Source organism: Xenopus laevis, chromosome 2S (genome assembly GCF_017654675.1).
Source record: "Xenopus laevis strain J_2021 chromosome 2S, Xenopus_laevis_v10.1, whole genome shotgun sequence".
NCBI classification, from domain to species: Eukaryota; Metazoa; Chordata; class Amphibia; order Anura; family Pipidae; genus Xenopus; species Xenopus laevis.
The window spans coordinates 91,752,366-91,768,566 of NC_054374.1; the positions used below are offsets into that span (position 1 = coordinate 91,752,366).

Consider the following 16,201-nt stretch of genomic DNA (forward strand, 5'->3'; position numbering starts at 1 on the left):
ACATGCCCGGATTTGTGGAAAGGCTACAAAGGCCTGGGCCTTGGGTGGCAGGATTTTAGGGAGGGGCATGCTGTCCAACCACAATTCAGTTAAAATTACATAAGTTATTTAATGTATTCCACAAGAGCATAGCATTTATATTGAGCTTTCTCAAGTGCTACTTGATATTCAGGAAGAAGTTGTTGAAATCTTTGTATTTTCTCTAACTTCTGTTCTACAACAGCTTTATCCTGAGCAATCTGATACAAGATCTTTAATGTCCCTTTGTTATGTTCCTTAAGAACAAGTTTCTGATGCTTAAGATCATCTTTAAGCTTCTCATAAGATTTTAGTTTTTTTTAAATTTCACCAAGGACTTTTGTTGCCTCTTGGTGTTGAACCATTATCATAGCATGTTGATTTTTCACCATGGCTCTGAAACCAAACTTAACATATGCCAATTTATCCAGTGGTGTAACTACCGGGGGAGCAGGGGTGCGATTGGGCCAGGGCCCGCACCCCCTTAGGGCCCCCCGGCAGCTCGCGCCACTGTTCTAATGCGGACGTTTCTGGCCCTACGGAGGGGGACGGGGCCAGGCTGCACGTTCCGCGCCAGGGCCCGCCCCCCTCTAGTTACGGCTCTAAATTTATCATACTTATGACAGACAGATGCATGAATGATAAGAGATGGCAGATATTTTCTTTTTCTTGTGCAGTCCATATGTCCAATGTCCATGTTCTATAAGGTATGTACTGATAAAAACAGACATTCAGAATTTTGAAAGCAAAGTACTGCAACTATTTTCTATATCAATATCTAAAATGGCCATTAAATTGTTTCATATCTAGTAAAATGCAAAACATAAAAAGACACATCCGATAGATTGAAAAAGGTTCCTAGGTAAATTTCCTCACATTCTAAAAGTTTTAAACATAAGTAAACAGTTACGTATCATGCAAACATAGCACTTTATGGATCCCTGTAATTATCATGTGCATAAAAGAAAGCCAAAACGATTCAACTTTCTCTGTGGCTGGCATCAGAATCTCCTATCCCCCAAGTGTTACTTCCTTGCAAAGCACTCCATTCATAATTTAGCGAACTACATGGGTTAAGAAGGAATCTGTTTTCAAGAAATAAATACCTCCTGAGCCTCGCAGTGCACCATTAACCCTGTGAGAAATGTCCCAATAAATAATTCCTCTGGACTGTTAATTATTTTGACATTACATCTAGATTTACTTTCCTAAATTGCCAGGCATTTTTTGGTAGCACTATATAATACCTTGTTGCTAGTTTCCTACTAGAATAAAAGTTATGATTTAGCATCAAAATGTTTAGTTCAATGCACATTCCTTAAAATAAATGCATACTTATTTTTGTAAGCATAATTGCATTTGGAATTAATCTGGTATGTCCATTTATCTGATTTACAAACTGGAGTTTAACCATTTCCATGTTTACACCATTTTTCTAAAACAAATTGGACAAATCAGATGGATATTATAGGGAAATGGCCATTGGCCAAAATCAGTAAGTCATCTATCCATAAATCTTTTGATTTAGTTTTATTGAATTTTAGAAGCAATCACAACTAAATAAAGTAATTGTCAGTGACAATATACCACTCATTTTAAAGAGTTAAAAGACTGTTTTAAGATTTAATTTTCTCAGTGTAGCATTGTTCTGCAGCACTGAGAGAGTACTGTAAAATGTTGTAAAATGATTAAGGGGAAAGGGGAAAATCAGTACAAACAAATCCAATTATTTTTATTATTAACTCACATTACTTGATAGAAAAGGGAAAAAACAAATTAGTCCTTATAACAGCAAGTGGACTATACATCGGGGTTTACAGTTTATTAATTCTGATCTTAAATAAAACTGTCCAAAAATAAGATGTTAAAATCCATCCCATGTACCTTAATTAAATTGTCAGTTACACATATGAGCAGGGGAAGAGCTATATTTGCACTAAATATGCAGAAGATTAAGAAGACAACAGTAGGCATTATACGGTACATGTTCTGCCTTTAAATACTAGTTAATGGTGTTTTGAAACCAAAACGTGTTAGTTTTGTGTGTTGTGTTGTACACTGGTATACATTATTATTATACTAGTACTTCTTACCTTTGGGGAGGGATTTTTCATGTAGGCTGGGGCAAGTAAAACTGTAATTTCAGCATTTTTAAAACAAGGCATCTAATAGTTGTAGAAACATTATCTAACATAAGCTAGAGCTGAAAAGATATATTTCCTTTTTAGATTTTAAACTGCCCCATACTTAACCCATAGATTTCACTGCATGGGCGAGAAATCCCAGTGAGCTTTTTTCTGATTGTCTGTTGTTACCAAATACACAATAATATGTGGCCCGTTTACTAACAATCGAATTGAGATTTTCTCCAGGAATCACAAAAAAATTGTGGTTTTTCTATATTTTGAAAAAGCTCTAAAAATGTGAGATTTATTAAGTGAAAAAACACAAATTCCATGACAGTCGTGGTTTCAGATTGTGTGTGTTTATTTGTGGTTTCTAAAACCACTAAAATCCAACCATTATAGATAAGCCTCCATGAGTGAAGATAATTTTCATCTACTGTATAGATGTTTTACCTTTTCCCAGCTATCTAACTTTAGTATACATTTACCATTTCAAATAAATTTGCTTGAATTATTTTGTATGTAAATTTCTTTTTATCATCTCATCCATCAAAGCCTTCTGTACATTAATATTCCACTGGGAATATGTTTAGCTCACGTAGTATATCTAAAAAATCTCTACCGTTATAGAAGCTTTAATTTTTTAAGGACATTTTTTCATTATGTAAATCTGGTGATTCACCCACACATATTTATTTATAGAAGATTACTTCTATATATAAATCTACACGGGTATTTAGTCACACTCTAAATACTTAATGCAACTTAGTACGTAGCCTACTAATTCCTTAGATGATTTAATCATGTGTAATGTTGATTAGATATATATACTGAAACATCTGTGTTTTTCATTCAGGATAAAAGAGCTATTGATTGAAACAGCATACATGACCTTTTTATGATCATACTTTGAAATGTAAAGATCCTTCCAGTAATGATGTCCACAAGGTAAAACATGCTTCATTTAAAGATTTTTTATATGGAAAGAATAAAATGTATTTGGATATTTGCCCTTTACATACCTTGACCAATGAGGAATGAAGTAAACATGTTTTGAATTCATGAGAATTTCAGGGACCCTAAGGGGGCAAATTCACTAGCGACCGCTTCGCCAACTTTGCATACGGCGGGAAGTGAAAGTTGAATGGACATATATGTTGCAGCAAATACATTACATTACACATGGCCAGGGAACCTTAATAAAATAAAGTTGTTATATTGCCCTACACATCAACCCAGTGTATAGTTTATGTGCCATATGTTAGGAAATGTAGGGGGGGACCGGGGAACCCAAAACATTTTGTACAGGCTATCACCCAGAAAAAAGGAAAAGACGCCAGCGTTTTTTGGGACTTGGAAAATTTTTCAATGAAAAAATGAGAAAGTCCTATGCACTCCATTGCACTTCTCCTGGTCTGAGGTGGTTAAGGCAAGACTAGTACATGATATAACATTCAGTAAAATCTGAATCGTACTGAATGTGTGGAGTTACGTCCGTTAGCCAGAGCGAAAATTCACCTGGCGTTAGAGTACGAAGCAACGCTAGCGTCTATCTCCTTCACTAGCGAAGTGACGCCTGCGCCAATTAGGGAATCAGCATAGTTACGAAATCTCGTCACCTTGGCGAATTTTCGCTAGCATAAGTCACTTTGCCCTTTAGGGCATCTGCCCCTTTGTCTTAAAAGAATAGTCTACTTGAAATATTGTGTATATTGTAAATCCTACATGTAATTTACGGGACACTTGAGGAAATATAATACACATCATACAGTTTACCTTTAAATGATGTTTTGCAAAAAACATACCTCACTTCTCATGGCATTTGCAATAGTCGCTTGTTGTTCTGAAGTTAATAGGTGGGAAACTGATAAAAAAAATAATGAATTCTGTTATCTGTACCAGTGCTGTATTGTCTATTTTTTCCTCTGTCAGCAACATCATTATTTTCTGGCCCTGAAAAGATTTAATATAAACAGGTAAGTAAGAAACAATTTTCAGTTATATATAGATAAGTAGGCCATTTCAGACATCAACATGAATCTCTGTGTGAGATGATTTTTCAGTAATTTAAAGGATTTATTGTAACCATAGCTGATCTTTCAAGATCTTTTTAGGATATTACTTCCTATTATTTTCCAATTACTTCCTAATATCTTCTGATTTAGATTGCTGAGAAATGGAAATCAAGTGCATTTACTTGCTATCCTCTTTTCCAGTTCAGTCTGCCAATTGCAATGTATGTTTTTAAGTATTCATATTAAGCAATAAATGATGATCTGTACAGAGTGTGTTAAGGCTATTAACACAGAGAAGCATAAATGATTAATGAATAAATGAAAGATAACGAAATTGGGAATTCAACATTTTTTAAAACAGAACATTGGTTAGAAGATTGTGTGTAGAGGGTAATTATCAGTGGTAATTGAATTAAAGTTAGTTGCATACCACTGGGTATAGTATAAAGGCTGTTTATATTTTATTTGTTTATTAATGACTCAGAAAATGGGATTAAAAGGAATGCAATTGATATGAAACCTTGTAGGGCAAAAAGTATAATTTTGGCACATTTCATGCAAATATATTCAAGGTTATGCATGCAATGTGCAAAAATATAAATTTTACTATTAGCTGAACTAAATACTATGTTTATAAGAAGCAAACTTAAATCACAGGGCATTTATCAGAAGTAGTGCCCTGGTATGATGTTTCCAAAATAATTCCTGCTAGTAGTAAGAATCACAAGCAATATGACAGGAAAGCAATATACAAAATAAGACCTACAGTAGCCTACACTGGAAATTTTAAGTATCATTCTATGATGGGCAGTTTTCTTTGACTGATAGAGTACTTCAAATCCTGCAATTATCCAACAAAAATATGTCAGTGCAAGAATAATCAAAAACCAACAGGTTACTCGCTGTGTTTATTATTCAAGAAGAGAGGACAAGGAAAAGCAGCTTTCATGTTTAATAGGATGTACCTTATAATAAGTGGGGTAAAGTAATTAAAGGCACCAGTGAGCACTATAAAAGCCTCAAAAAAGAGTTGTACTTTTATCACATTTTTAGTTACATCTTTAAGTTACATCATCCAATATAAGTGAAAATGAAGAGGAATTATAAATAAGAAGTATTCAACAAAGTTTGCCCTAAATCAACCTTAATTACTATTAAATAAAAGTTGACCTGCATTTATTGCTTCTTTAAACAAAAATGTGCAAATTTGAAGCTTACCTTTAAACCAGGTAATAAGATGAAAAGATGAAGGGCCACGCTTAAGAGTGACAGGGAGTTTGAGCTGCACGATAAAGTCAGTGGATCCACAGGCCCACTAGTATATTTCTAAATATTCAGAACAAGATGAGCGAACAAAATCAGATACGTGTAGACCTGCTGTTTCAACACACACCATCCATCATGTGATAAGCATTCAATTTGAAAATATAGGAAACAGACCAGGAACAGGCAGTACTTTAGTCTGCAAACACCCTTTATTGGTGTATTTTCACTCACGACATGTTTCGGGAGCCAGTCCCACTGTTTCTTATATCTTCAAATTGTATATTTCTAAATAGTATGCAGGAGACGGTGCGCTGCTGTTTTTTTATTACCTAAAATACCGAAAAGAAAAAAGGAAATATCCCGATAGTGTATTATCCTTATAATAAGGGTAATTTCCGCTTCAAGAACTACTTACATGTAATTGTCGGGTTTATCACGTTTAATTACTAGCGGCTGAGTCTTTGTCCTGGTCAGTTGGATTTGGGTGTACCTAACGGGAAAAAGTGAGAAATAGTGCAGAATTGCCGTACCTTTAAACCAACTTTCACACCACATATATACACATAAAAGTGATGATTATCACAAATGTACATAGTTACATAGTTACATCGTTAAATCGGGTTAAAAAAAAACAAAGTCCATCATGTTCAACCCCTCCAAATGAAAACCCAGCATCCATACACACACCCCTCCATACTTTTACATAAATTATATATACCCATATATATACTAACTATACAGATTAACTGTACAGATGGAGCAGGGCTGAATGGAACATATAGTTCAACACATAGCAGATTGTTGCAGGAACACCACTTACTACACGGGGTTTGTCATGTTGCACTAAGTTGAGCCAAAAGCAAAGTTAAAGTCTGCTTCATTTATACACATGTGATATAATACAAATACAGCCTGTAGTAGTAATAATGTACATTATTAATGTATAATGGTTGTTACTGTACTGAAACAATCCACAATGGCACCATTCAGCAGTAACTAGTTGCACACAGGCTACTAAATGTTGGTAAATGTTGGTATACACAGTTTGAGTTCTAAACAATGTAAAATAACAGATACAGTACATGCTTAGCATATTCCATGTATTCTGACTGTCCTCTAAAAGCACCGTATTATTTCATAATTTTGATAATATGTTGGTGTATACAGTTTGAAGCAAAGCCCAATTTTCCTTACCTCTGATCTAACTTGTGCTTTGCTGTGGCACCCACATAATGATATTCTATACTCATTTAACAAAGGATTTCTATTAAGCAAAAATAGATCAATGCGACTCTTGCTAAAGCTGCCTATTATCTTCTGTAAGCATGCAATTATTCCCCAGATAACACATAAACTAGGCCATGACTGATTAAACGATTGACGATTACAGCTACCAACCTTATAAAAAGTGATGTTCATTCTCGGATTGGCTTTGTTGTATTCTCTCAGCGCCTCCGCTAATAACTGCTTTGTGTGGATTAAATTAAATGTTTGCTGGTAGCCATCTAGGGTGTGAATTGTGTTGCTTGTCTTTTCACTCCTCCTGAACAAATTTGAGTCCTGCTGCTTAGTTACAGTGGTTATTAACCCACCGCCATCTTCTATAATGTTGCTTAACAAAGGCTGGTATGGTTGGAATGGTTGGTTGGACATATCCCACACTTAATAGAGTCACATTCATTTGTTCAGCATTTCAGAAAGGAATTACCGGTACAGTGATGGGAGAATTTAAAACATATAATGAATGTTGTTCTTAATCTAGCAGTAATGTTCAAGCTGTTGCTAAGCTGCATCTGCAAGCATCTTCTGATGCTCAGGACTTGAAGTATATCTGGATTTTGTGCACTTGGTTTAGCCAAGTCGGCATTTATACTGTAGGATACAACAGTGATCTAATAAAATACAACAGAATAATGTTAAAATGTTGTTCAAAAGCTAAAAGGATCAAGACTGGTCTTGAAAAACAGGCAAAAACATCTTGTTTTGATAAAAAAAATCACAGCAAAAATAAAAACCACAGCAAGAATCTACATATTGTAGTAACATTTCCCAGATTCTACTGAAAACCTTTAAAAACAACTAAAATAAAACATGTATATCCAGTTTTTCCCACCTACAGTACATATAATATTGAGTCCTGTTTTCAAGTTTTAATGGCACACACCTACACACACACTCAAACACACACACAAACACACGCACACATTGTTTTAAAGAAGCACCTGAGAAACTCACTATCAAACACTGTATGAGGATACAGAGCTATCATTATACAGCACAAAGGCTCCAGCCACAGCACTACTGCAGGGGTCATTATTGCTGTTTTAATACACATTTTGAGAGCTTTGTTAGGAGCTAATGTTGAATGTGCCTTCAAATTTAAATTGCAAAATCTCCATGACTTCAAATTGGTACTAAATGCTATATTTGTATAGTTTATGGTTATCATTAAAAAGGGCACTGGTAGGGCAACACAGTAAGGTTGACTGTAAAGTTACATATGGCAAATTTTTACTTATTACATTGTTCTTATTTATTTGTATGTATATGTAGAACTTTTTTTTATAATGCTCTTCTAGGATACTCAGCACTGTACAATTTTACAATATAAAAAAGAAGACAACATTAAAAAAAACGTATTAAATAAGTATAAATATACCGAGATTAAATGCTATCTTGTAATAAACACAGATCAAAGGAAAGCACTGCCCTGGAGAGCTTACAATCTGAGTGGTGGATAACAAACAGGCACAAATAGAAAGTTAATAGATTTTATAGCACACCAATTAGCCAGCATTATGACAATTATTATTATAACTTGCCTTTCTTTTTTATTTTTTTAAATTACTTTTACATTGGTGTGATATTATATCTTTTTTACACTGAAAAAGATCTGTATGTGTAACCAAAGCACATACTGAGTGAAGTGAAGGTCAGTCCTCATTATTTCACTTTATTAAAGGTTATTAGAGAATAAAGTGACAACAAAAAAACATCTATCTATTACTCATTATGGCAAATTGGGTTGTGCATTAATTCACAACTTTGTGATTTGTGATTCTTTATTGTGGCTTATTTTGGTTGTGAGTAATTGGAAGTGGTACCATGACAGCTGGTGTGCTAAAGGTTTCATAATCCAGGTCTATTCAATTTGCCATACCAACCTTTGACATATAGGGGCGGATTTATCGAATTCAATCGAATGCGCTATTTTTTCGATTTGTGCGATTCTAATTTGGCCGAATAAGGACCTATTCAATCAAAAACGGAACTATTCGACCAAAAAAAAACTTTGACTTAATTTCGGTTGGTATTTTTGAATTCGAATTTCGAAGTTTTTCAATTCAAAATCTGACCCTTGATAAATATGCCCCATACTGTAGAGATACAAATGTTATAGCATTTTCCTGAAACTTCAGTTTTACCCTAAAACAGATTCACTAGAGCTAATTTGTTTTCATATATAACTGTTTGAAGTGGGTCTGTATGTTAATCAAAAAATGGGTTAAGTTATATTACATCTGCATTATATAGTATATGTCGACAGTTATGGCCATAGTCTGTAAATCTACTGCTATGCTACTGCTACTGCTTTTCAGTAAATGTTTTCAAAATCACATTGTTCTGAGCCTTTACTCGCTTACAGTCACTTTATAATGCCTTCTAATAACCCTCTGTCGAGACCCAAAGGATCATGGCCCCCATGGCCCTCATTCTCTATCAGTACTTAATTTCCTTGTTGCTGGGTTTAAATCCATGAAAACATTTATACTTATTTGCATACCCAGTTCATTGGCCCTTAGATTAATGACCATATCATACCTTGCTGTAATATAGTGCATAGCGGGGGAGGTCCTTCCTCTTTGGCCTGCAACACTAGGGTGGATTTCCATTGAGCCTGGAGTCACCAAGGCCCCAGAAGTGTTTGGCCCTAAAAGGACAGCCTATTTATAGAAGTCGGAACAGGTAAGCTAGTGTGCAGGATAACCACTGTTATAGCACTCTCTAGGAAGAGTGAGTAAGTGAGCATTAGTTAGCAAGAGCATTTCAGCTCCACCAAGGAGGATAAAAGCGAGTAGCTCTCCCCAGGCTCTGCTTACCTGTAGTGCAGGGACCACAGCACTGACAAGTAAATTAGGTTATTGTTCTATCCCTGTTCCACGTCTACTGTAGGGATCCAGACCACACGAGGAACTGAAAACCTGGAAGGTGTATACTTCAACTCCCCCTACTATTCTTCAGTGGTGCCATGCTGTGTGTGTTTGCTACACCTGTGAAATTACCTGGCATTTATTGACTACCTCATATTATTTTACATTTTGGCAGTATAGAGGTGTAGATCAAGAACACCCTTATGTTCTCTTTCGAAATAGCGAAAACCCATCCTGCTGAAAGAGGGTCCAGTGTAGCCTGTGCTTTACCTCACTCATTGGAATTTGCCTTTTTAAGTCAAATTAGAATTACACTTCATAAGGGTAAACAGTCTGAAACAACTATAACACTCATTTAGACTGTAATCAAAATTGGAGCACGAATGACATGACTGCAAAATACTATACAGTAATATAACATTGTTCCAATGGCCTGTGCAAATCTACTTTTAAAGATGTCATGAAGAATGCTTGACAATTTATTACATTGGGTTCCACAGAGTTGGCAAAATACTTTTCACAAAAACTAAGAAAATAAATGCATCATACAATAATCAATCAAGTTGTAGAACTTATACAAAATACTGACAGTCGTTCAGTTTATACCATAACTACAAATTATAACCAATTATAACCAATTCATACAATAATTTTCTTTTTTTCATTACGTAAAATGTAAACCATATTATCTATGGAAAACATCACAAATCTACCAAATCTCAACCAAAAAATCAAATATTCAGGTTCCTTTTCCCAACAAAAGCATATTATAATGACTATACTGTGTCTAGAAAGTCACAGCATCAAACATTTTTAATAAAGGCATAAAGACGCAAGCCAGACATCCCAGAAGAATAAATAATCAAGTCACAGTAAACAAGTATGTAGAAAATGTAAGCCAATGTCTTTAAGACTGATCAAGATGAGACTCAGAGGAGAATGGGAACAGACAAGCTAAAGCCATTTTTCTTAATTGTCACATATACCCATGTGATTGCTGTTTCACTTATATTGATGTTGGCAACTTACAGGGAACACTGACATGTTAGGAAGCAGGATTTAAATGTATATTAAAAGTTACCCAATGTGCTGGAACTGGGGTAACTGATTTTGATAGGATAGTAGTGGGCCCAGCAGAAACCCTTTTTTTCCTCCATTAACTGAATATTTTGCAAGGTCTCGAAGTGTGAATATTAAGAGATACTGTTGGGATGTTCTTAAGAATGCAGTTCTTAGACTTTCTTGCAGCTTTATAGTAATGGCAGTAATCAATAAAATCTGTTACACCTGTAAATGTTTTAATGGTTTCTATTGCATCTTTTGCTTCACAATTCATTCTTTTTTATAAGCTCTACTCCCATTTAATTCTGAGAAGTTTATCTCTTGGTAAAGTCGCTTTTTTAATTCCAAAGTGTCAAGAAAACAGACAAGCAATAGTAAAGGCATGAAAAGAGCATTTTCTATTTTGCAGCCTCAGGCATTCTTTTGAGTACTCTAGAGAAGAAATAAGAGTCCTAAACCAACCTAATGATTAATTTATTAGAGATTAGAGATTAAAATATGTAAACAAATTTATTTGAGTTAAGGTTTTCCCTTAACTCATTTTAAAATACCCTAAAATACTTATTTCTTTTCCACAGGTCAAATATATTTTAACATGAATAAAAAGTAAAAAAAATACTTTTATATTTTGCTGTGGGTTTTTCTGCCCATAGTTACCATTTCATAGACAAATATATGCTGAGCATATTTTAACATTTCCGGCTGGTTTTCTCAACAAATTCTTTCACCGGGTCCAGTGGTTTCACTAAAGAGGAGGCAGACCCAACAGCTGTGGGGAGTCCAGGGTCAGCTCTCTCTTTAGAGGCCCATGGGTGACCCACAATGCATGTTAAAATCTCAATATTTTTTTTGTGTCGCTGGTGATTTTTTCCTGCATTATAGGGGGCTTGGAATCACAAGTAAATGATAATAATGAAAATATATTAGCAAAACCAACATGTCATACTATTATGAAAGTCAAATGAAAATCTGTTCATTGTCATTAAAGAATATAAATGAAATGAAGATGTTATCTACCTTGAATTCTGTGGCTGGCAGCATAAAATGAGCACTCAGTAAGGAGTTGAAAATTCCGTGCTGATCATTTTGACTGAAAGAATAATTTAATCAATGACAAATCAATATACTTTTATGTACGACTACATGAAGGCATTAATCATGAAAATGTAAAGACAGGTAAAGACAAGAAAAGACAAGTAGGAATTCAGGAAGAATTTATAAGATAAGGGAAACAAATTGAAGAATAGAGACAAGTTGACAATTGTGGTGGAGGCACAAGTGTACAAAGTTTTAAGCATAACAAGTACTTAAAGAAAAGAAAAAATATTTCTTTGTCTATCAGTATGGGTACCATTCATTATATTTTAAATCAGTATTCAGCAAACCATTTAGACATAGACTTACTTACTTGCGCAAGGAAAGCCACGAGCAGGCACATATTATGTACTTTATCACACTGGGAAACAGGAGCACTGTGTTAGGTCATAGAACAATAACTTATATAATAACAATGTCTTCTAATGCTGATAAGTATGTATTAGGGTGTTGTCCCCACTAGTACCCTGGAAGCCAGTTAGCAGGAATATAAGTGAAAGAGTTTGTTGTCTGAATACTCATCAATACATCTAGAATGTGAGGGGCTCATCAGCCACAATGACGAGTCGGCGTACAGAAATGAGGTTCAGCAGCTGGCGGTCTGGTGCAGTGAAAACAACCTGTCACTGAATATAGATAAAACTAAAGAGTTGATCGTTGACTTCAGGAGAACTCGCCCTGCTCACACACCACTCAACATCAATGGCTCCATGGTAGAGACAGTAAAGAACACCAAATTCCTGGGAGTCCACATCTCAGATGACCTCACCTGTACCACCAACACCGCCTCCATCACCAAAAAAGGCTCAGCAGCATCTTCAGTTCAGAGACGACTGAAACGGGCCAGCCTTGTGCCTTCCACCCGCACAGTGTTCTACAGGGGCACCATAGAGAGCTAAGTAAATAACCATCTACTTTAAGATTGCTTAAGAGGAATTCTGTGACATTATTGTATGCTTCTTACCCCTAACATGAAAAAAAAAATTATATAGCCAGAAAATACAGTACAATGTAGACAGAGGATCGCACTCACAGGACTTAATGCAAAAATTCTTGTGTTTATTAGAGCAGAAAGCTAACATTTCTGCTAGCACTCTTAGCCTTTATCAAAGTGCTTGATACAACCAATCCTCAACCATTTAACATATATATATATACGTACATACAGTATTACACCCTGCAACAAAATATATATATTAGAAGTTATTGTAGGTACGTGGGGGAGACTTTTTTCATTTTTACACTCTTGCATCCTTGAAGAGCAGGCTGTCATAGGTTGCTGTTATTTAGTGTGCCTAGTCTTCTCAAGGGATACATTGCTATTATATGGTATTTGTTAAAGGACTTCTTAAATGCTTCAATAATATACAATACACAAATTTCTCTTTATGTTTATTAGAATGCTAGAGTAATGGATTTCCATAAAAAAATGTTATAGTTATAAAAACAATCATACCCTTATGATTACTTTTTATAGCTGAATGCTCACATTTTATCTGCATTTTAAGCATTCAAACCAATTTGATAATAAATACATTACAAAGCAATTATCCTAAAAACACCACTGGTACATCTGCATAATGCTTAACCTTGCAAGCCAAGCATTTATAAAACATGCTTTTGATTAGACACAGCACAGAAGTCTTCCAAACTAATTTGGAATAATAGGCTCCTTAGCCGTGTCTCTTGGGTAATTGTAATCACCTTAGCAAGGTTAAAGTTGTCAAGCAAGCAAAACAATTTATTGTTTCCTGATGGTGTATGCAAAGTGCCATGTTGCCATTCCGATTGCTCTTTTAAACATGCCCACAAATTCCTTGGATCTGTAGAACTATAAATATGAAAAGACATGATGAGCATTGAGCATGAAAGCTAAGGATTGTTCTAAAATAGCATCATGTTACAATATGTCTGGCCCTAAACTACATTTTGCTGAGGTTGTTGGAATCCTAGAGAATTGTACATTAATAATAAGTGGGAGAAAAATATGCTGGTGTGCTAAAAATATATGTCTCTTTGTGTTATGAACTTGTGTCTCGTCATCCTCATATAAATACTATGAATTGTTTTGTTTCTATATCTGAGGAGCACTACTAAAGTACAACTTTCCATATTTTAGGTTACAGGTAAAATTTCCAAACAGGATCAGGGAAACCATTATTCCTTTAATTTTGCTTACTTATCAAAAGACACTCATTCCGACAGCCTTAGTTGTACATTGTTTACAGCAGTGGTCATCAACTTTTTTCATGTGCATTCGTCCACATCCAAGCCTGCACATGTTCCCAATACCCAGGCTATTGTTGGTGTAAGCAATGATTCACAGGTCATGTTATAAGAATCATTGCTGATTTCCCTATAACTTCCCTTTGCATGATGCCACCAATGGGAACACTAGCATCACTTTGGTCCATACAAAACATCCTCAGATATGGTTAGGTAGGAAGAGGATGTGATTAAAGTAGGAGAAAGAGATACAATCCAAGATGACTGCCACAAGATTGTAAGCAAGTTCATAATAAACTTGGCCCAAGTAGCTGAAAATAAGACCAATTGGAAAAAGTGCATGAAACAAAAAAATAAGGAAAGCACACTCTATTAAATCAAACAAAGAAAAATGTATTACATGCTAGTTACCCCACATGGCAACAGCATGTCGCCCTACGCGTTTCGACCTGCAAAGGTCTTCATCAGGGGCACAAAAAATCATAAAAAAAGGCAGGAAGAATTATACAAGCATGTCCGTTAAATACCTTGTGGCAAGTACAGAAAATCAATAGCAAACGAGCGCGCCTCAGCGCGTGTGACGACACTTCCGCTTTGAAAAGTAATCAATCAGCACCCCATGTATTATGGGAACACTTCCAGAACGCAAATGCGTTCCAAAAACCGGAAGTGAACGCTACTGGAGCGTTTGTGAAGCAGGAGAGGAAAGAAACATAATGGATGTGATACTGCAATGTTCCAAATATGCTAGAATGATCATATTACTGTTGCTTGATGTCACTTACGCTCCAAACACAATTACTATGAAACAAATAGCATTGTTTCAGCAAATGTGTTCCACCATGCAGAAGTCTCAAACTACTTGGAGCTGCAGGGTCATAATAGGACATTCAATAAGTGTAAAATATAAAAAACATGAAAAAAAACATGAAACACGATATATATGTGTTATCCACACTAAAACACTATGATTAGTGCATCCCTTTGTTCCATCATCTTGAATAGGTATCGGACATATCTAGCATATAGCGGGGGGGAAATTGTTAACCCCTAAAACAAAAATGTATTTGAGGAGATTATTTCATCAATTCCCATTAAACGTAAAGATGATATGATATATTATGATTGTACACTTTACAATGTGTCACCAAAGGAGTAGTATCTTTCCCAATTTTTATGACACTCTTATGTGTCAAGAATCTGTCTTTGAGTTTCTGTATTGTTTTGCCTATGTAGTAAAGACCGCATGGACAAACAATCATATAGACCACATGTGGATTGGCAAGTAATACGTTGTTTGATCTGAAAACTCTGTGATGTTCGTGGATGTGTGAAAGATGTCCCTTGTAGCATGCTATTGCATACCGAGCAATTGTAACATCTATAGTTACCGGGTTGTGGATTGGCCAAAAAATGTTGGGTCAAATAATGTGCTTTATTATTAGCCTTAACAAGTAGATCTTTTAAATTTTTACCCCGTTTGTAAGCAAACATCGGGGTATCCTGACAGACAGGTCCCAAAATTGCATCCGTTTGTAAATGATGCCAATGTGTACGCACAATATGTTTAATATAACGACTGCCCGTGGTATATTTGGTTACAAAAACCTTCTTTTCTTTAGTGGTATCTCTTCTCTGCCTCTCTGTATTTACCTTGACTATAGCTTGATCCACCACTTGCGTGTATCCTCGCTCACGAAACCGATCAGCCATTACTGATAATGAATTCCCCAACTCCTCTGTTTCAGATGTAATACGCTTGACCCTAAGCATTTGTGAATATGGTAAAGCTTTGATCAATGCCGGTGGGTGAAAACCTGATTGATAGGTAATCATTATATCTAGGAATGAAACTGCAGTCACACTCCAAGATGCCGTAAAACGAATTGTTGATGGAATGTTATTTAAGTAATCAATGAAGGAGACCAAAGAAGATTCATCTCCCTGCCAGAGAAAGAAGAGATCGTCTATATAGCGATAATATCCCAAAATATACTGCCAAAATTCAGACCTATAGATATACTGATCTTCATACTGTGCCATACTGTGTCAATTGGAAAAAGTATTCTGGGCAGTGGCGGAACTACCGGGGGAGCAGAGGTGCGATTGGACCAGGGCCCCACCCCCTCAGGGCCCCCCTGCGTTAAAAACCACATACGGAGGGGGGTGGGGGGACCCGGCTGCACATCCTGCACCCAGGCCCGCCTCCTGGTTCTGGGAGGAACTAAGTAAATATAGAAAA

The 16,201-nt window shown here is 35.7% G+C and overlaps 1 pseudogene; it reads right to left on the reverse strand.

Moving 5' to 3' along the window:
- The window catches only part of LOC121400789, a 191,765-nt pseudogene that overhangs the window by 107,626 nt on the left and 67,938 nt on the right, over positions 1-16,201 (reverse strand).